Source organism: Acomys minous (assembly GCF_964271855.1).
Source record: "Acomys minous genome assembly, chromosome: 7".
NCBI classification, from domain to species: domain Eukaryota; kingdom Metazoa; phylum Chordata; class Mammalia; order Rodentia; family Muridae; genus Acomys; species Acomys minous.
In genome coordinates this window covers 123,317,655-123,338,904 of record NC_140488.1, presented here as the reverse complement: position 1 = coordinate 123,338,904, position 21,250 = coordinate 123,317,655, and the positions used below count along the sequence as shown (strand labels likewise).

Here is a 21,250-nt window from a genome sequence, read left to right as displayed (position 1 = left end):
AACTATGTAGTAATAACATACCAGTTTTAAAAACTCAGGATTAATTTTATTTGGGGTACAAGAACCTGGGGATCCAACCCAAGGCCCTCGGCATATTTAATCAAGTACTGTCATCCTGAGTCCCATCCCTCACCTGCCTAGACTCACTTTTTCTTCTTCTTCTTCTTCTTTTTGTTTTTTTTTTTGTTTGTTTGTTTGATTGTTTGTTTCTCAAGACAAGGTTTCTCTGTGTTATCTTGGCTCTCCTGGGTTTACTTTGTACAGCAGGCTGACTTCCAACTTAGAGATCTGCCTGCCTCTGCCTCCTGAGTGCTGAGATTAAAGGCATGCACCTCAAACTGGTGATCCAGGATAGTCAAGGCTACACAGAGAAACCCTGTCTCAAAAAACAAACAAACAAACAAACAAACAAACAAAACAACAACAAAAAAGGTATGTGCCACCACTGCCCAGCTTGAGTGCTAGGGTTTTAACTTGGCTTCTCATGCTTGTTAGCAAGTGCTTTTGGAATAGTCCATAATTCCTATTGAATTGGTTTATAGCTCTTATTGGACTGGCATATAATTTCAATTTGAAATGGCATATAATCATTCTAAGTATTAAAGTTTAAAAAGAGGAAAGTAAAATGACATATTTTGAATCCAAATTGTAGCTCTGTCCTTCACGTACATTCAAAAAGTAAAGACTTTCTGGTTCCTTCCCACCAGCACAGCCACACTGCCATGTCTAAGAAACAGCAGCTGTTCACAGGCCTATCGGGATCTAGTGACTTGAGCAGAATATGTCTGGGCTAACAGAAAATAAGGAAGAGGCAGCTGCGTTGAACTCAGCACTCTTGGCCGATTATATTGCAGGTTTTGGGTCGCTTCTATTTTGCTTGGAGAATATCTCTCATGTAGCCCAGCATGGCTAGACTTAGTCTTCCTATTTCAGCCTCCCAGCTGCTGGGATAACAGGTATGTGCCATCAGTAGCCAATCAACATTTACAGTTATTATTTTTTTAAATTTAAATAATTTATTCAGATTACATCTAAATTGTTATCCCCTCACTTGTGTCTTCTGGTTCCCCCTCCCTCCCTCTTTCATTCTATTCCCCTCCCCTAGGTCTGTGACAGAAGGGGACTTCCTCTCTCACCATATGATCACACCCTATCAGGTCTCATCCTAGCAGCCTGCTTACTCTTCCTCTGAGTGTCACCACATCTCCCCACCAAGGGGAAGTGGTCAAATAGGGGGCACCAGAGTTCATGTTAGAGTCAGTCCCTGCGCTCCACACAACTGTGGAGAATGTGCTATGCATTGGCTTGATCTGGATAGGAGTTGTAGGTTGAAAGGTAAGGTAGAATGGGTTAAAAGCAGGATCCAGAGGGTCCTAGAAACCTACAAGAAGACCATTAAGGCTGGAGGATCTGGACCCAGGGGGTTTGTTCAAACTACTGTACTAACCAAGGATAATAAATTAGAAGTCTTAATCCACATTAAAAGTCCCACTTTTATACACTGTCTTAAGGAGTTATTTTTATTCATACTTTTTTTTTGGTTTTTCAAGACAGGGTTTCTCTGTGTAGCTTTGGCTGTCCTGGACTCTCTTTGTAGACAAGGCTGGCCTGGAACTCACAGTGATCCACCTGCCTCCTGAGTGCTGGGATTAAAGGCATATGCCACTACCACCTGGCTATTCATAGTTACAGTTATTATTTTTAAACTGTGAAACAGTCTTTCAAAAATGTGAATAGCACACAAGAGAATCAGTCTCCTCTCTCTTCTTTTCTATAGTATGTGCTTCCTGTGACAGAAATGTCCAATGCTAGCTACTCTTTCTCTCTCCCGGTAACCCTGCCATGTTACAATCTTGCTTATTTGATTGGAGTTTTTGTGTGTTTGTTTGTTTTTGTTTGTTTGTTTTTGTTTTTCAAGACAGGGTTTCTCTGTGTAGCCTTGGCTGTCCTGGACTTGATTTGTAGACCAGGCTGGCCTGGAACTCAACGATCCGCCTGCCTCTACCTCCCAAGTGCTGGGATTAAAGGTGTGCGTACAATCTTGCCAAATGAGCTTTTTGGCAGCATTCTCCCTAGAAGCTTCCAAAGAGATTTTTCTGTCTTCATGAAAAGAAGATTTGTTGCCAGGCATGGTGGCACATACCTTTAATCCCAGCACTGGGGAGGCAAAGGCAGGCGGATCACTGAGTTCGAGGGCCAGCCTGGTCCAGAGAGTGAGTCCAGGACACTCAAGGCTACACAGGGAAAACCCTGTCTTAGAAAAAAAAAAGAAGAAATAAAATAAAATAAAAGATGTGTTCAAGGCTGGGGAGAGGCTCAGCAGGTAAAATGCTTATAGTGCAAGCAGGAGAGCGTGAGCTTGAATCCCCAGTGCACATGTAAAGCTAGGTACATGCAGTCCAGCTCACCAGTAATCCCAGATAGACAGGAAGAAGGTACAGGAAAATCCCTGGAATCTTTGACCAGTTAGCCTGGTGTATGTAGTAGCTAACAAATGTCTAACAAGCTGGAAGTCAACAACCATCACCCGGTGCTATCATCTGACCTCTATATTTGTACCATGTCATATGTTTGCCTGTCCTCACACACATGAATGCACACACACCCAGGAGCTAGAGAGGAATCGGGGGAGGAGGGAGGGAGTGAGAGAAGTGTCCAGGGAATTGTTTGGTTGGTTGGTTTTTCAAGACAGGGTTTCTCTGTGTAGGCTTGGCTGTCCTGGACTCACTTTGTAGACCAGGATGGCCTCAAACTCCCAGCAATCCACCTGCCTCTGCCTCCTCAGTGCTGAGATTAAAGGTGTGGGCCACCACACCTGGCTCTCATAGGCATTTTGTATAACTGAAACCATGGGAGGAGTAGACAAAAACAATTGTTTAAGATGACTACATGTGGAGATGCAAAGAGCCTGGTTGGCTGATGGCACTGTTTAGACTATAACTTTGGCCTTCTGGTCTTTTTAGGTTGAACAGCTGAGCTTCTTGTTGAATGTGCCCTTTTTAGTTGGCTATTGTTATTTCACATCTGAAGGCATCATAGTGGGCTGGAGAGATGGCTCAGCGGTTAAGAGCACTGTCTGTTCTTCCAGAGGTCCTGAGTTCAATTCCTAGCACCTACACGGGGGCTCACAGCCATCTGTAATGTGATCTGATGCCCCCTTCTGGCCTGAAGGTGCACATGCAGGCAGAGCATTGTATACATAATAATAAAGAAATGATTTTTTTAAAAAAGCATCCTAAAAAAAAAAGCAACCAGGATGAAGGGGGAAAGGTTTCACACCAACTTCTTCCTACTTTCCCTCAGATATTGGTAGAGTACATTCTTAAACATAAGTAAAGAAGAAATTTCTATAGTGAAAGGAGTGTGCCTGGTTTGATAAACCTCCTTGCATGATTTCCCTTTAAGTCTCAGGTCCACCAATGGTTGTCATGGTAGGAGGAAAGACATGATCCAAGAGTGAAAATATAGGGGCTACAGAGATGGTTCAGTGGTTTAGACCACTTCTACTTGCAGAGGACCCAGGTCTAATTCCCACCACCCACAAGGAGACTCATAATCATCCATAACTCCAATTCCAGGAAATCTGACACCCTCTTCATGGCCAGCAGGCATGCACGTGGCAAACATACATACATGTAAGCAAAACATTCATTCGTATACATAAACTTTTTTTTCTTTTTCTTTTTCTTTTTCTTTTCTTTTTTTTTTTCTTTTTGGCTTTTCAAGACAAAGTTTCTCCGTTACACAGATCCCTAGTTGTCCTGGACTCTTTTTGTAGACCAGGCTGGCCTTGAACTCAAAGAAAACTACCTGCCTCTGCCTCCTGAATGCCACCACAGCCAGGCCACAAAATTCTTTTTTGTTTTGTTTTTTCAAGACAAGGTTTTTCTGTGTAGCCTCGGCTGTCCTGGACTCACTTTGTAGACCAGGCTGGCCTGGAACGCACAGTGATCCACCTGCCTCTGCCTCCTGAGTGCTGGGATTAAAGGCATGCACCACTACTGGCCCGCAAATGTTTTGTTTTGTTTCTTTCCAAGACAGGGTTTCTCTGTGTAGCTTTAGCTGTCCTGGAGTCGAACTCACAACGATCCGCCTGCCTCTGGGTCCTGAGTGCTGGCATTAAAGGCGTATGCCACCGCCTGGCTGTGAATAAATTTTTTAAAAATATCTTTTGAGTGGCGGGCATGGTGGCGCAGGCCTTTAATCCCAGGCCTCGGGAGGCAGAGGCAGGCAGATCTTGGTGAATTCGAGGCCAGCCTGGTCTACAAAGCGAGTGCAGGAAAGCCAGGGCTACGTAGAGAAACCTTGTCTCGAAAAACAAACAAAAAATAAATAAATAAAATCTTTTGGGAGGCTGGGTGGTGATGGTGCATGCCTTTAATCTCAGCTCTTGGGAGGCAGAGGCAGGTGGATCTCAGTCAGTTCGATGCCAACCTGGTCTACATAGCAAGTTCTAGGACAGCCAGAGCTGTTACACAGAGAAACCCTGTCTCAAAAAACAAACAAACAAAAAACAAAACAAAAACTCTTTTGGGAGCAAGGTGTTGTAGCACATGACTTTGCTCTAATTCTCACTGTTTTTCTGTGTTAAGAGCTGGCCATAAAGCCAGGCTTGGTGGCACATGCCTTTAAACCCAGCACTCGGGAGGCAGAGGCAGGTGGATCACTGTGAGTTCGAGGCCAGCCTGGTCTACAAAGCGAGTCCAGGACAGCCAGGGACAGCTGTCCATTGGCTAGATCTGGGTAGGGGTTCGAAGTTTACTGCCTGTATTGTCCTTGGCGGGTGCCATAGTTTGAGCAGGACCCCTGGACCTAGATCCGCGCATCATAATGTTCTTCTTGTAGGTTTCTAGGACCCTCTGGATCCTTCTATTTCCCTATTCTCCCATGTTTCTCTCACCTAGAGTCCCAATAGGATGCCCTCCCCTGTGGCCCACTTTCCTGGTAAGTGAAGACTTTCATGAGACGTGCCCCTTGGGCAAAGTGACAGCCTACAGACTGGGAAAAGATCTTTACCAACCCTACATCTGACAAAGGTCTAATATCCAAAATATATAAAGAACTCAAGAAATTAAACACCACCAAAACAAAAAAACCCAATTGAGAAATGGGGCTCAGAACTAAACAGAGAATTCTCAACAGAGGAATATCGAATGGCTGAGGAACACTTAAGGAAATGCTCAACCTCCTTAGTCATCAGGGAAATGCAAATCAAAGCAACTCTGAGATTCTATCTTACACCCATCAGAAGATCAAAAATTCAAACGACAGTCTGGGCAGTGGTGGTGCATGCCTTTAATCCCAGCACTCGGGAGGCAGAGGCAGGCAGACCACTGTGAGTTCAAGACCAGCCTGGTCTACAAAACAAGTCCAGGACAGCCAAGGCTACACTGAGAAACCCTGTCTCAAAAATAAAAGAACAAAAACAAACAAAAATTCAAGCGACACCACATGCTGGCAAGGATGTGGAGAAAGAGGAACACTCCTTCATTGCTAGTGGGAACACAAACTAGTACAGCCACTTAGGAAATCTATCTGGCGCTATCTCAGAAAACTGGGAATAGGGCTTCCTCAAGACCCAGCTATTCCACTCCTTGGAATATACCCAGAAAATGCTCCACAACACAACAGGAGCATATGCTCAACCGTGTTCATAGCTGCCTTATTCATAATAGGCAGAACATGGAAACAGCCTAAGTGTCCCTCAGTAGAAGAATGGATAAAGAAACTGTGGTACATTTATACTATGGAATACTACTCAGCTATTACAAATAAGGAATTCCCGAAATTTGTGGACAAATGGATTGATCTAGAAATTATCATAATGAGTGAGTTCACCCAGAAGCAAAAAGAGTCGAATGGTATATACTCACTTATATCGAGACACTAGCCCAAGGGGCATGTCCCATGAAAGTCTTCACTTACCAGAAAAGTGGGTCAGAGGGGACGGCATCCTATTGGGACTTTAGGTGAGAGAAGCATGGGAGAATGGGGAAATAGAAAGATCCAAAGGGTCCTAGAAACCTACAAGAAGAACATTATGACGCGCGAATCTAGGTCCAGGGGTCCTGCTCAAACTATGGCACCCGCCAAGGACAATACAGGCAGTAAACTTCGAACCCCTACCCAGATCTAGCCAATGGACAGGATATTCTCCATAGTTGAGTGGAGAGTGGGGACTGACTTTCACATGAACTCTGGTGCCCATATTTGACAACATCCCCTTGATGGGGAGGCCTGGTGGCACTCAGGAAGGATAGCAGGTTATCAAGAAGAGACTTGATACCCTATGAGCATATACAGGGGGAGGAGGTCCCCCTCAGTCAGAGTCATAGGGGTGGGGAGTAAGAAGAAAGTGGGAAGGAGGGAGGATGGGAGGACACAAGGGATGGGATAACTATTGAGAGTTATAATCTGAATAAATTAATAAAGTGTTTGAAAAAAAGAAAACTGGGAATAAGGCTTCCTCAAGACCCAGCTATTCCACTCCTTGGAATATACCCAGAAAATTCTCCACCACACAACAGGGGCATATGCTCAACCGTGTTCATAGCTGCCTTATTCATAATAGGCAGAACATGGAAGCAGCCTAAGTGTCCCTCAGTAGAAGAATGGATAAAGACACTGTGGTACATTTACACTATGAAATACTACTCAGCTATTAAAAACAAGGAATTCCTGAAATTTGTAGACAAATGGATTGAACTAGAAATGATCATAATGAGTGAGTTAACCCGGAAGTATTTATTATTTATACAGTATTCTATCTGCATGTGAGCCAGCAAACCAGAAGAGGGCACTAGATCTCTTTATAGAAGGTTATGAGCCAAGTGTGGTGGCACAGGCCTTTAATCCCAGCACTTTGGAGGCAGAGGCAGGTGTATCTCTGTGAGTTCAAGGCCAGCCTGGTGTACAAAAAAAAGGTTATAGACCACCATGTGGTTGCTGGGAATTGAACCCAGGATCTTTGGAAGAATAGCCAGTGCTCTTAACCTCTGAGCCATCTCTCCAGCCCCCAAGAATTGGAATTTACATAAAGCTTTTTTGGGTGTGCTGTCCCTTCTCAGAAATTATTTTGTATCTGCTCTTTTAAGGTAAACTTTAACTTTACTAACATTGACAAAAGTCCTACTCCAACCTGAACTGTAGATGTGAATTCAGTATAAATTATATAGCTAAAGGAAAGTATCTTTTTTCAATGTATTTTTAAGATTGATTTATTTATTCGTATACAGTGTTCTGCTTGCATATATCCCAGTATACCAGAAGAGGGCACCAGATCTCATTATAGAAGGTTGTGAGCCAACATGTGGCTGCTCCAAATTGAACTCAGGACCTCTGGAAGAGCAGCCAGTGCTCTTAACCTCTCTCCAGCCCCCCAAGGAAAGTCTCTTAATAAACTTGGATTTCACAGCTAAGGAGATGACTCTGTGGGTAAAGTGCTTGCTGAACTGGTGAGAGGAGAAAGCCCTGACTGAGTAAGTGAATTCCTGAGTAAATATCTTGACAGGAGCTGGCCATGTCAAAGCACTCAGAGCTTTATTTTGTTTTTGTTTGGTTTTAGTTTTGGTTTTTCAAGATAGGGTTTCTCTGTGTAGCCCCGACTGTCCTGGACTCATTTTGTAGACCAGGCTGCCCTCGAACTCACGGAGATCTGTCTGTTTCTGCCTCCCGAGTGCTGGGATTACAGGAATCCACCACCATCCCTTCAGAGTTTTATATCCATGGAGGAATGACAATGTCTTCCTCTGGTCCAAGTGTGGGTGTTGATAGTGTGTGTGCAGAAAACATCCACTATAGCTTTCTCTCCTTGGATGTTTACCGCTCAAATATTGCTCCTACCTAGATTAGCTAGCTAAACCTGACTGCTAGATCTAGCTGTATACCTAAACCCTTCCTCCTTATTTACCTGTATGTAATAACTCTGCCTCCTTGTCCAGGTGTATACAATGACCTGTGTTTCTGTCTGACTGCATATACTGAATATGTTGCGGTTCTGGGGTACCTGGTCCTGACATTATGGCTCTATCTGTCTGTGTTTTTTTTTCTTTTCTTCACTCCCTCTCCCCCCTCCTCAAGTCAGATCCAAGGCTCTAAACATGGCACTGTACAAACTTTAGAAGTTTGGATCCTCACCATCCACAAAAAAAGCAAGGCATGGTAGTGGCGAGTGTCTATAACCCTAGTACTGCAGAAGTAGGGGGCGACAGAGACAAGCAGATACCCAGAGTTCGCTAACCAGCTAGTGCAACAGATCCGTGTGCTCCAAGCTCAGTGAGACACCATGTCTTGAAAAATAAGATGGAGAGCCACAAAGGAAGACTGGCAGATCTGGGAGGCTCACTGGCTAGCCAGGCTAGGTAAAGGTGAACTCTAGCATCAGTAAAACATCCTGCCTCAGAAAGATAAGGCAGACACACTTTGGATGTAGGACACAGGGAAATCAAGGTAAAAGATTCTTCCCTGAAGGCTAGCATTCACAGTGCTGGAAGATACCATGCAGTCTTCTAGAGAGAAAAGTCATCAGCAGTCTTTCCCAGCTGTGGACCCTGGATACAATATGACCTGGAAGGCAAGAGATGCCCACTAGTGCCATAATGGCAAGCCTATCCTGTGGGTAATTTTATTAGTCAGGCTTCTCTAGAGTAACAGAACTTACAGAGTTAACTTTCTTTTTTTCTTTCTTTTTTTGGGGGGTAGGTTGTTTTTTTTTTTTTCAAGACAGGGTTTCTCTGTGTAGCCTTGGCTGTCCTGGACTCGCTTTGTAGACCAGGCTGGCCTCGAACTCACAGCTATCCACCTGCCTCTGCCTCCTGAGTGCTGGCATTAAAGGCTTGCACCACCGCACCCCACTGGAATGAACTTTCTATAGAAAGGGGATCTATTAGAGTGACTTACAGGCTGTGGTTGGTTCGATTAATCCAACAGTGGCTGGCTACGGATGGAAAGTCCGAGAATCCAGTAGTTGCTTAGTCTGCGAGGCTGGATGTCTCAGCTGGGCTGCAGTATATGCTGGAATCCTGAAGAAATAGGCTCTAATGCCAGTGAAGGGATGAATGTGCTAGCAAGGTTGAGAACAAGCAGGCAAAAAGCAAAAGCTTCCTTCCTGTATGTCCTTATAGGGCTCCAGCAAAAGACATGGTTTAGATTAGATCTGGATTAAAGGTGTCGCTTCCCTTCTCAAGATCTGGAATAAAGGCATGTTTTTTCCAAGCTCAAAAGATCTAGAGTAAAGACGTGTCTTTTTCCAGCCTTATCCTGGGTTTTTTATTTTTCCATATAAAGTTAAGAATTGCTCTTTCAAAGTCTGTAAAGAATTGTATTGAAGCCAGGCATGGTGGCACACGCCTTTAATCCCAGCACTCAGGAGGCAGATGCAAGCGAATCACTCTGAGTTTGAGGCCAGCCTGGTATACAAAGGGAGTCCAGGATAGCCAAGGCTACACAGAGAAACCTTGTCTTGAAAAACAAACAAAAAATCAAGAATTGTATTGAAAGCCTGGCAGTGGTGGCGCATGTCTTTAATCCCAGCACTTGGGAGGCAGAGGCAGAGGCAGAGGCAGAGGCAGAGGCAGATGGATCTCTATGAGTTCGAGGCCAGCCTGGTCTACAAAGGAGTCCACCACAGTCAAGGCTATACAGAGAAACTCTGTCTCGAAAAACAAAAACACAAAACAATAACAAAGGGCTGGAGAGATGGCTCAGAGGTTAAGAGCACTGTTCGTCCGGAGGTCCTGAGTTCAATTCCCAGTAACCACATGGTAGCTCACAACCATGTGATCTGATGCCCTTTTCTGGCCTGTAGGTGTATATGCAGTCAGAGCACTGTATACATAATAATCTGCCTCCTGAGTGCTGGGATTAAAGGCATGAGCCACCATGCCCAGCTAATAAATCTTTAAAACCACAACAAAAATATAACCAAACAAACAAACAAAAAATAATTGTATTGGAATTAAAAAAAGACTTATAAAACAGGCATGGCAGTGCACGCCTTTAATCCCAGCACTGCTGGATCTCTGTGAGTTCAAAACCAGGCTGGTCTACAAAGTGAGTCTGCCTTTGCCACTCGAGTGCTGGGATAAAGGCATGTGCCACTACACCCAGCTCTTCCATCTCTTATACTCTGTGAGTGATGCTATTCATTTTCTTCATCTGTTTAAGTGTATTCTCCTTATTTCTTCAAGAGATTTATTTGGGGCTGGGTGGTGGCAGCACACACCTTTATTCCCAGCACTCAGGAGGCAGAGGCAGGCAGATGGCTGTGAGTTGGAGGCCAGCCTGGTCTACAAAGAGAGTCCAGGTCAGCCAAGAATACACAGAGAAGCCCTGGAAGAGAGAGAGAGAGAGAGAGAGAGAGAGAGAGAGAGAGAGAGAGAGAGAGAGAGAGAGAGAGAGAGAGAGATTTGTCCCCCCCCCTCTCTCTTTTCAAGACAGGGTTTCTCTGTGTAGCCCTGGTTGTCTTGAACTGGCCTGCCTCAGCCTCCCAAGGGCTGGGATTAAAGGCATGTGCCACCACACCCAGCTATTTGTTTTCTCTTTAAAGGCTTCTATCATCTTCATAAGATCAGATTTATGGTCATTTTCTTCTTCAGTGTGTTATAATATCCTGGGCTAGCTGGGTTCTGATGGTGCCATATTGCTTTGGCTTTTGTTTGTGTTCTTACACTGGCCTTAGCCACCTGGTTGCCTCTGGTATTGGCAGGCCTCAGGTAACGAGGTAACGCAGGCTGAGTTGTGGGCCAGAAAATGGAGCACTGGGGAGCAGGTGTGGTTTATCTCTAGTGGTCCCTGATGGCTGCAGACCTTTATCTGTGCTGGGTAGCCATAGGCCTCTGGGGATGGAGGCTGAGCTTCTGGTGCCTGATGGTTGCTGGCCACTGGGAGTGCAGATAGGGCTATGGTCTGGGGAAGATGGAACTTTCAGGGGACAGGGTATAGCTCACTGTTGCTGGGCTTGCCTAGGAGCACCCAGACGTCAGGGGGCTGGGATATAGAGGTCTTACCTGTCTTTCCAGGATGGCTGCAGGCCTCCAGGGATGGAGCTGAGCTGTGGGCTGGGAATGGGATGCACAGGGCTAGAGTCCAATGGATTAACCTCAGTTGGGTCCATGATTTAAAACATCTTTGTAGGTATATAGTGTATTTGGATGGCTTAGTTAAGTGCTCAACCCAGGAGGAGTTCCAATCCTCCCTCTGCAGCTGTCCATGATTATATCAGGCCATAGGGTCTGGCTTCTTTGACCTGGTAGCAAACTGCAGATGTTAATATCCCTTCTTCCACGCAAAAGAGAAGGATCCAGACGTCCCTTCCTCCAGTCTAGTGCCTCCTCAGCAATGCAGCAACCATACTTCTTGTCCTAGGATTTCAACCTGGAGCAAGGAGATTAGGACAGTTGGAATTTGGGACCTGTCTTTCAGCCTACACTTTCTTTCCCTACAACTGAGTGTAGAAGGGGTAAAAAGTGTCTTTTTTCCTCCTCACAACAAGGGGCATCTCCTTTCTAGCCTACCCACAAGATCTATATGTTACAAAGAAAACCTAAAAAAAAAAAAATTTTTTTTTTTTTTGGTTTTTCAAGACAGGGTTTCTCTGTGCAGCTTTGACTGTCCTGGACTCACTTTGTAGACCAAGATGGCCTGGAACTCACATAGATCCACCTGCCTCTGTCTCTCCCTCCCAAGTGCTGGGATTAAAGGCTTGTGCCACCACTGCCCGGCACAAAGAAAACGTTTTAATCTAGGAATGCCTTAATTGAAAAGGGATGGGTTTTATGTACAGTGTCATGCTGAAAAGACATAAAAAAAATCAGATTTAAATTTCAAAACCAGTGAATCAACTCTGTGTTCTAAGCAGCACCTTCATTTCCTGAGACAATAAGCTTGATGAAGCTATCAAAATACTTCCAGAAAATGGGACTCATAGGTAGGAAATTTCATTTCATGTATCAGTTAAATTCTATTTTTTTAATTATGTTCGAGGTGGGGTTTCTCTGTGTAGCTCTGGCTGTCCTGGAACTCACTCTGTAGACCAGGCTGGCCTAGAATTCCCCAAGACTCACCTGCTTCTGCCTTCCTTCCTGGGATTAAAGGTGTGTGCCACCAACACCCAGCCCCATTTTTATTTTGTATGTGTATGAGTTTTTGCCTGTATTTGTATCTATGTACCGTGTGTGTGTGTGTGTGTGTGTGTGTGTGTGTGTGTGTGTGTGTGTGTGCATCCATGGAGGCCAAAAGAGACATCATATCCTTTGGAACTGGAATTATACAGATGGATGTAAGCTGCCATGGGGATACCATCTTTTCAGCTCTCATTGGTTAAATTCTTAGAAATGAGTTCCCTAGAGAGGTAAGATTAGATGAAGTCAGATCAAAAGTGAATTACTACCCAACAATCGAGAGGCAGAGGCAGGTGGATCGCTGTGAGTTTGAGGCCAGCCTTGTCTACAAAGCAAGTCCAGTACAGCCAAGGCTACACAAAGAAACCCTGTCTCAAAAAACCAAAAAAAAAAAAAAAAGAGTGAATTACTTAGGAGACCTTGGTATATATTGTGAAATCAAGTTTTCTTCATGAAGAGAAATCATAATTTTAAAAAATATGATTCTGAGCCAGGTGGTGGTGGCATATGCCTTTTATCCCAGCATTTGGGAGGTAGAGGTAGGTGGATTGCTGTGAGTTCAAGGCCAGCCTGGTCTACAAAGTGAGTCTAGGAGAGTCAAGGGCTACACAGAGAAACCCTGTCTCGTAAAACAAACAAATAAATAAACAATAAAAATATGATCCTGGCTGGATATGCTGGTACACATCTTTAATCCCAGCACTCGGGAGACAGAGGCAGGCGGATCTCTGTGAGTTTGAGGTCAACCTGGTCTACAAAGGCAGTCCAGGATAGCCAGGGCTATTATACAGAGAAAGTTTGTCTCACACACACACACACAAAACATGGTGGTGGTTTCAGCACCTGTGAAATGGCAGCAGAAGGATCAGATCAGTGCCATCACTGACTACACAGCAAACTCAAATAGGGTCCCTTAAGCCCAGGAAACGAATGCTGGCCTATCACTTACTGAGCTGGCAAACATATCTGCACTGGCAGCACATATTCAATTGGTTTGGCTCCCAACAGTAGTTTTCAAAATAGACATTTTTTTTAAGAAAAAAAAATCTCTTAGGAGATTTAGGCATTTATAATGCCATCCTCTGTACTCAGATTCTTTTCACAAAGTCTCCTTTTGGGTAGAGAGAAATAAAAGAAAACAAATGTTATAACAGAACAAAGCCTGCTCTGACTAGCAAGGTGCCGTGGAATTTTATTTTCTGAGGAGAAAGCAGGATCATCTGATTAAAAAGCTCAAATTCTCTAAAACTTTCTGTCAAAGGCTCTAGTGTGTAATTTGAGAACACTGCCGTATCAAGATCATTCAGGTAAGGAAAACACAAGAGCACACTCGGAGGTTTTGCTTCAAATAGCCCTTAAAAAAAAAAAGTTGTCGGGTGGGGGTTCTAAAACACTGTGTGTTGTGCAGATGAGAGAAAATATGTTTTTTCTTACTTCGTTTTTTGTCAGAAGGCATAGAAAAACATTTGGGGAAGCAGAACAACTCAAGAACATGGCCAACGCTCAGAAATGAAATGTAAGGACCTATGTCACAGCAACACAGGAACATACATTTTGCTGCCTAATCCAAATAGATAATGCTTTGGAAAATGTAAAATTCAGATTTGCCTGCTTTTCTGGCGGCGGGGTGGCATGGGGGTAGGTGGGGGTGGGGGGTGGTGCAGGAGATTGAGACAGGGTCTCTCTGTGTAGCTCTGGCTGTCTTGGACTCACTTTGTAGACCAGGCTGGACTTGAACTTACAGAGAGTCACCTGCCTCTGCCTTCCAAGTGCTGGGATTAGAGGTGTGCACTGTCACTACTGAGCTAGGTACTTTCTTAACTTTTCGTTGAAGTCTATTGGAAGTGCCTGCCATTGGCTTCTCAAAACATACATTGTGATGTAGCATCTGACAAATTGACTGTGCTCACTGGGTCATCAGAAAAAACCATAAATAAATACACCCAAAAAAGTAGAAGGGGGCTACTTGAGAAGAAGGAGATTAGTGTGAGAGGGATAGGGACCAGTCAGTATGGGCGTGAGTATGATCAAAGTACATTATATGGATGTAGGAAAATGCTTTTTTTGTTGTTTTGTTTTTCGAGACTCAGTTTCTCTGTGTAGCCTTAGCTGTCCTAGACCCACTTTGTAGATGAACTCACAGCGATCTGCCTGCTTCTGTCTCTTGAGTTCTGGGATTAAAGGGGTGCGCCACCATGCCCGGCTTTACCTCAGTATTTAATAAATATAAGTCAATGACTGACTGTCAAAATTCCAAAGAATATACCCAGAAGAAAGACAGAAACTTTTAGGACTGGAAAGGAAATTAAATGTGCTTCTAGATGCGATTAGACGCATTAAATGAGTATCTCAGTATCAAGCAGCAGACATGTAAGTAAGATACAGGATTTCTGGTGCTACTTATCCTACACTTTGCTGTAAGTTTATTAGGAAAAAAAATTTTTTAATTTGGTTTTGTCCAGATTGGTTTTCTCTGTGTAGCCCTGGTTGTCCTGGAACTTGCTTTGTAGACCAGGCTGGCCTTAAACACAGAGATCTGCCTGTGCTGGGATTAAAGGCATGCGTCACCACCACCTGGGTAGAAAATAATTTTTACGATTAAAAAAATTATAGCTGGATGCAGTTGCGCATGCCTATAATTCCAGCAATCAGGGAACCAGAAGCAAGCAAATCCCTATGAGTTCAAGGCCTGCCTAGTCTACAAAGTCTGGAGCAGTCAAGACTATGCAGAGAAACTCAGTCTTAAAAGACAAAAAAAAAAAAAAAAGAAATTAAAAATTGTGTTTATGGACATATGTCTGTGTGGAAATAAGTGCATGTGTGTGCAGTTGCTTTCAGAAACCAGAAGTGGTGTCACATCACCTGGAGCTAGGGTTACAGGCAGTTGTGAGCTACCTGATGTGGATGCTGGCAACAGAATTTTAGATTTCTGTTAGAACTACAAAAATCCCCAGCTCTTGAGGATGTGTAGACTTCTTCCAGCTTCTGAGGGCAACTGTACACACATGTGTATACCACATACAGACACATACATGTAATCAAAAACAAAACAAGGGCTTCCGCAAGCTTGGTAGCTTTAAAGGTGAGTCAGGAAAGAGAATGACAGTCCCATTCATTATAAGCAGGCATGCCTTGCCAAGGACTGTTGGCCATATTTGCTATTGGTATCTAGACATCGTGTTTCCAGTACTGGAACCCGATCAAAGGGAATCTTGATTTCAGGAGCCTGCTGATCAAGGACATGGCAACCTATATAGCCTCCATGGCACTCTCCCAGGCCAAGAAGGACTGCAAGACCTTGCAGATGCTTGGAACGAACATGGAGGAGGACATGCTTAACTGGAAGGTGGGCGAGTATGTTCTGTTTTGTGTACTGGGTGCTGCCAGGGCTAATAAAAATGAACTGGCTGTACTCCAAGGAGGACATGCTCTAAAGCAACTCAACCAACCCACCATCCAAGTCAAATAAAAAACAATTGACAATGATTATATATTAAAAAAACTTTAGAAAAACCAATTTATTTTTATTTTGTGTGCATTGGTGTTTGGCCTGCATGTATGTCTGTGTGAGGTTGTTGGATCCCAGGGAGATGGAGTTACTGGCAGTGGTGAGCTGCCATGTTGGTGCTGGGAGCTGAACTCAGATTCTCAGGAAGAGAAGCCAGTGCTCTTCACTGCTGAGCCATCTCTCCAGCCCCAAGTAAATCTTTCTTTAAAAAAGAATTTATTTGGCAGGCCAGGCATGGTGGCGCATGCTTTTAATCCTAGCACTCAGGAGGCAGAGGCAGGCGGATAGCTGTGAGTTCGAGGCCAGTCTGGTCTACAAAGTGAGTTCAGGACAGCCAAGGCTACACAGAGAAACCCTGTCTCGAAAAACCAAAAAAAAAAAAAAAAAAAAAAAGAATTTATTTGGAAAGTTGAAGGTGTGGATGTTTCATCTGGCCAACAAGGTTGCCCTTCAAATGGATATGAAATGACTAAAATGCCAGTGTGACCTTGTCACTGGTGATTATCTAGGTTATAAGTCATTCTCTAGACAGGCTGATTGACATTGTATATGAGTCTGGGGATGGAGTTTAGTAGTAGAGCATTTGTTTGGAATGTGCAGGTTCTGGGTTCCTGTCTCCAACACTGAAAAAAAAAAGTTGGCATATACATCAACATGGACATAAAAAAACCATAGACCATTCATAGGTGATGCTTGTCTTTAGTTCCAATAATTGGAAGGCACAAGCAGCAGATTTCTTTGAGTTTGAGGCCATTTAGTGTAACATAGTGAGACTCTGTCATCAAACAACAAAAAGAAACAAACAAAAATAATCCTAGGGGCTAGAAAAATGGATTAGTCAGCAGTTAAAAGCACTTGATACTCTTTAAAAAAAAGATTTATGTATTTATGCATACAGTGTTTTGCCTACATGTCACCTGCATGCCAAAAGAGAGAACCAGATCTTTCATTATGGTTGTGAGCCACCATGTGGGTGCTGGGAATTGAACTCGGGACCTTTGGAAGAGCAGCCAATGCTCTTAACCTCTGTGCCATCTCTCCAGCCCCAAAAGCACTTGATACTCTTGCAGAGGATCAGAGTTCTGCTCTCAGCACCTACTCAGATGTCTGTCAACTGCCTGTAACTCCAGATTCAGGCGTCTAATACTGCCTAGGCCTCCACGATCACTGCACCATTGTGTACACACACACACACACACACACACACACACACACACACACACACACACATACTTTTAAAAATGTTAAAATTCATGAGCAGAGTGTGGTGGTGCACGCCTGTAATCCCAGCACTCAGGAGGCAGAGGCACGCAGATCTCTGTGAGTTCGAGCCGAGCCTGGTCTACAAAGTGAGTCCAGGACAGCCAAGGTTACACAGAGAAAACCTGCCTCGAAAAAACAAAAAACAAAAGTCATAAATGTATGACAGTATTACATATGCTCCTTTATTTAATCTGTTAAGTAACATGAATCTTGAGGAGGGCTAGAGGCACTGTTCTTTGTTAGAGTATTTGCCTGCCATATAGAAAGCCCTGGGTTTGATCCCCAGAACTACAAAAATATCTGGTAGGAGTCTAATTTTGAAGCAGCAGTAAGCAGAAATAGTATTCAACACACTTATAACAATTCTTCTTCTTCTTCTTCATCTTCTTCTTCTTCTTCTTCTTCTTCTTCTTCTTCTTCATCTTTCTTCTTTTTCTTTTTGTTTTTTGTTTTTTGAGACAGTGTTTCTCTGTGTTAGCCTTGGCTGTCCTGGACTCACTTTGTCGCACAGGCTGGCCTCGAACTCACAGTGATCCGATTGCCTTTGCCTCCTGAGTCCTGGGATCAAAGGCGTGTGCCACCACAGCCCGGCTGCCAATTATTTTTGTTTTGTTTTGTTTTTTGAGACAAGGTCTCTCTGTGTAGCCTTGGCTGTCCTGGACTCCCTTTGTAGACCAGGCTGGCCTCGAATTTACAGCGACCCGCCTGCCTCTGCCTCCCAAGTGCTGGGATTAAAGGCGTGCGCCACCACCACCTGGCTGGCTGCCAGTTCTTATATGATATGAAAATATTTTTGTTTAATAAACAACTTTATTTGTTAATTTAGTCACTATGCATGTCCTATGTATTCCAGTGGGATAAAGTTAAGAGCCATCTGTAGGGCTGTCACTAAAAAGGGATTTTCCCAGCACAGCAAGTAAGCAGATATAACCTAACACAGCATCTTACATGGCAGAGAGCATATCAAATCGAGCCATGCTCCTCCCCATGCAAGTTAACCCTGAGCTCCACAATGAAGAGAAAGAACTTTGCATTTTCTCCTTCTTGAGAAAAACAATCTCAGCCTAATTATGAGATCAACACAATGAAAATCTGCACTTACTGCTTTAGAAACTTAATAACAGATAATCATAGTGTGAGTAACATGATTTTGTTCTAGAAACCCTAGGAATAAAATCCCCTGTTAATGTTTGTTTTGTCATCAGGAGGGTTACTTAACATGGCAGAATCAGTCTTTATACAAGGTATAAAACTTAAAGTATTAAAGTGAGTGCAGGACAGCCAAGGCTACAGAGAGAAACCCTGTCTCAAAAAAAAAAAAAACCAATAAACAAATAAAACAATACCCCCAAACAAAAACAAAACAAAAAACCTTAAAGTGTTTCACTATAATCAAAGCAAGCTCAGTATAATTTAGAGAAAATCAACTGAATTCCAAACTAAGCACACATCAATAGCAAGTCTTTATCCACTTGGGGGTATAAATGATTTTTTGTTAAATTTTTCTGTTTCATTTTCAGTTATGTATGTCTGTATATATGTGTGAATGCAGAGCTCTGGGAGACCAGAAGACAGTGACAGATCCTATGGAGTTGGAGTTACCCCAAAACTGAGTTCCAGGTAATAAGATCACTATGTGCTCTTAGCTGCTGAGCCATCTCCCCAGCCCCTAAAATATATCAAAGAAAGAAAGAAAGAAAGAAAGAAAGAAAGAAAGAAAGAAAGAAAGCTCAAAGCCCCGCCCCAGTGACACACCTCCTCCAATCAGTGAGGGTACATCTCCTAATCTGCCCTAAAGGAACCAATCATTCAAATATGAGCCTATGAGAACCATTCTTAGTAAAAATGCCACATTCCACTCCCTGGCCCCCATAGGCTTATAGCCATATCATAATGCAAAATGCATTTAATGTAACTTCAAAAGTCCCTATCAATCTCAAGATTGTTTAAAAGACCAAAGTTTCTTCTGAGACTCAAGGCAATCTGTTAAGTGTAACCCCACGTAAAAGCAAAAACAAAAAACATATTACATATTTCCAATATACAGCACCAATGGCTGTGCTCTGAGATCTCCTGAGTTCTGATTACTAGAAAGTTTTTTTTTCTTTTTTTCTTTTCGAGACAGTGTTTCTCTGTGTAGCTTTGGCTGTCCTGAACGCACTTTGTATACCAGGCTGGCCTCGAACTCACAGCGATCCGCCTGCCTCTGCCTCCCGAGTGCTGGGATTACAGGTGTGCGCGCTGCCGCCACTCGGCTACTTCTTTTTCTATATCAGAGTAAGGACCAGCAGGACCTCACAGCTGAAATGTTCCACTTCGGGTTTATGTCTTTTCTGTGGAAATGCCCACCTGAATTTGATAGGAACAGAGAGAAAAGTATCTATTTAGTGATGATTCACTGAGTGGATTTCACAACTGGCAGGCAAGGTGGGAATCCAGCTGTGATGAAAACACTTGATTCTATGGAGTCTACCCTTAAAGTAGAATGAAACAAATTGTATGCAGGTTCACCAACTTCAGATTCTGATCTCAAATTGCAAGATTTGGAAAAAGGAAAAAAAAGTGCAATCTTACATTCCGTTTTTTTTGCTGCGCTGGAATGGGATGCCTGCTGAGAACATCTTTTTTTTAAATAAGGGCACTGCTTCTAGTTTTATCAGTAATGTAATTCTTTAAACACCCTACTGTGTAATATTTTACAAAAACAAAAGATTTTTTAATTGAACCTCCAAATAATTTTCTATAGGATCTAAGACGAACTGATTCAACATTTTAAAAGTTGCCCATGCAGCTCCTCGGGCTCTGGCTTTGGTTCCGGCGAGATGGCTAAACGCACCAAGAAGGTCGGGATCCTCAGGGAAAAAGAGACAGGACACGCTTTGGTGTCTCCCTCCGGAAAATGGTGAAGAAAATTGAAATCATCTAGGATGCCAAGTACACTTGCTCCTCCTGCGGCAAGATCAAGATGAAGAGATGAGCCGTTGGCATCTGGCAGTGTGGTTCCTGCATGAAAATAGTGGCTGATGGGGCCTGGACCTACAACACCACTTCTGCCGTCACAGTGAAGTCTGCCATCAGAAGACTCAAGGAACTGAAAGACCAGTAGAAGCGCTACCGTTTGAGACTTGCCTAGCCTGCAAGAAATGGATTAATTAACGTAAAAAAAAAGATTGCCAATACAGGGGCTGGGGAGATGGCTCAGTAGTTAAGAGCACTGGCTGCTCTTCCAGAGGACTGAGGTTTAATTGCCAGCACCCACAACTTGCCTCACAACTATCTGTATCTCCATTATCAGGGGATCGGACACCCTCCTGGCATCTGGGGGTGCTGCATGTACATGATACTCAAATACACAGATAAAATATTCTTTTTTAAAAAAAGATTCATTTATTAATATGTATACAGTGTTGTACCTGCATGTACACCTGCAGGCCAGAAGAGGGCATCAGATCACAGTGCAGATGGTTGTGAGCTACCATGTAGTTGCTGGGAATTGAACTCAGGACCTTTGGAAGAGCAGTTAGTGCTCTTAACCTCTGAGCTATCTCTCCAGGCCCAAAAAAACTCTTAAAATAATAAATGAATAATTTTTTTTCGAGACAGGGTTTCTCTGTGTAGCCTTGGCTGTCCTGGACTCACTTTGTAGACCAGGCTGGCCTTGAACTCAAAGAGATCCACCTGCCTCTGCCTTCCAGTGTGCTGGGATTACAGGTGTGCGCTACCATACTCAGCATTTGTTTTTAATTCTAATACTTTTCTCTGAGTTATAGATGATTCATGTGATATATGAGATTGTTAAAACCGGGCAGTGGTGATGCATGCCTTTAATCCCAGCACTCAGGAGGCAGAGGCAGGCAGATCTCTGTGAGTTGGAGGTCAGCCTGGTCTACAAAGCAAGTCCAGAACAGCCAAGGCTGCACAGAGAAACCCTGTCTTGAAAAACAATAAATAAATAAATAAATAAATAAATAAATAAATAAATAAATAAGGCCAGGCATGGTGGTAGCTAACGCCTTTAATCCCAGCACTCCAGAGGCAGAGGCAGGTGGATCGCTGTGAGTTTGAGGCCAGCCTGGTTTACAAAGTGAGTCCAGGACAGCCGAGGCTACACAGAGAAATGCTGTGGCGAAAAAAACAAAACAAAACAAAAAAATGCGATTGTTGAATTAATAATCTGGGTATGTTTTGATTCAAAGGAATGTCCCTATTCACAAAGAATGCTAAGTCATAGCCTTAAAATCCTATAGCATAGATATTTTAAAGTCTTTTACATTGACCAAACAAAACCTTCCATTAGATATAATGGAAAATGTGTGGTGCTCCAGATTAAGCTGACAGTTTTACTTTTATTGTGGGTGGT

At 43.4% G+C, this 21,250-nt stretch overlaps 1 pseudogene across 1 annotated transcript; it reads left to right on the top strand.

Moving 5' to 3' along the window:
• Positions 1 to 19,712: 19,712 nt before the first annotated feature.
• On the top strand, positions 19,713 to 20,077 carry LOC311601459 (large ribosomal subunit protein eL43-like; annotated as a pseudogene). The gene has a single exon. The product of its transcript is annotated as a large ribosomal subunit protein eL43-like (transcript).
• Positions 20,078 to 21,250: the final 1,173 nt, after the last annotated feature.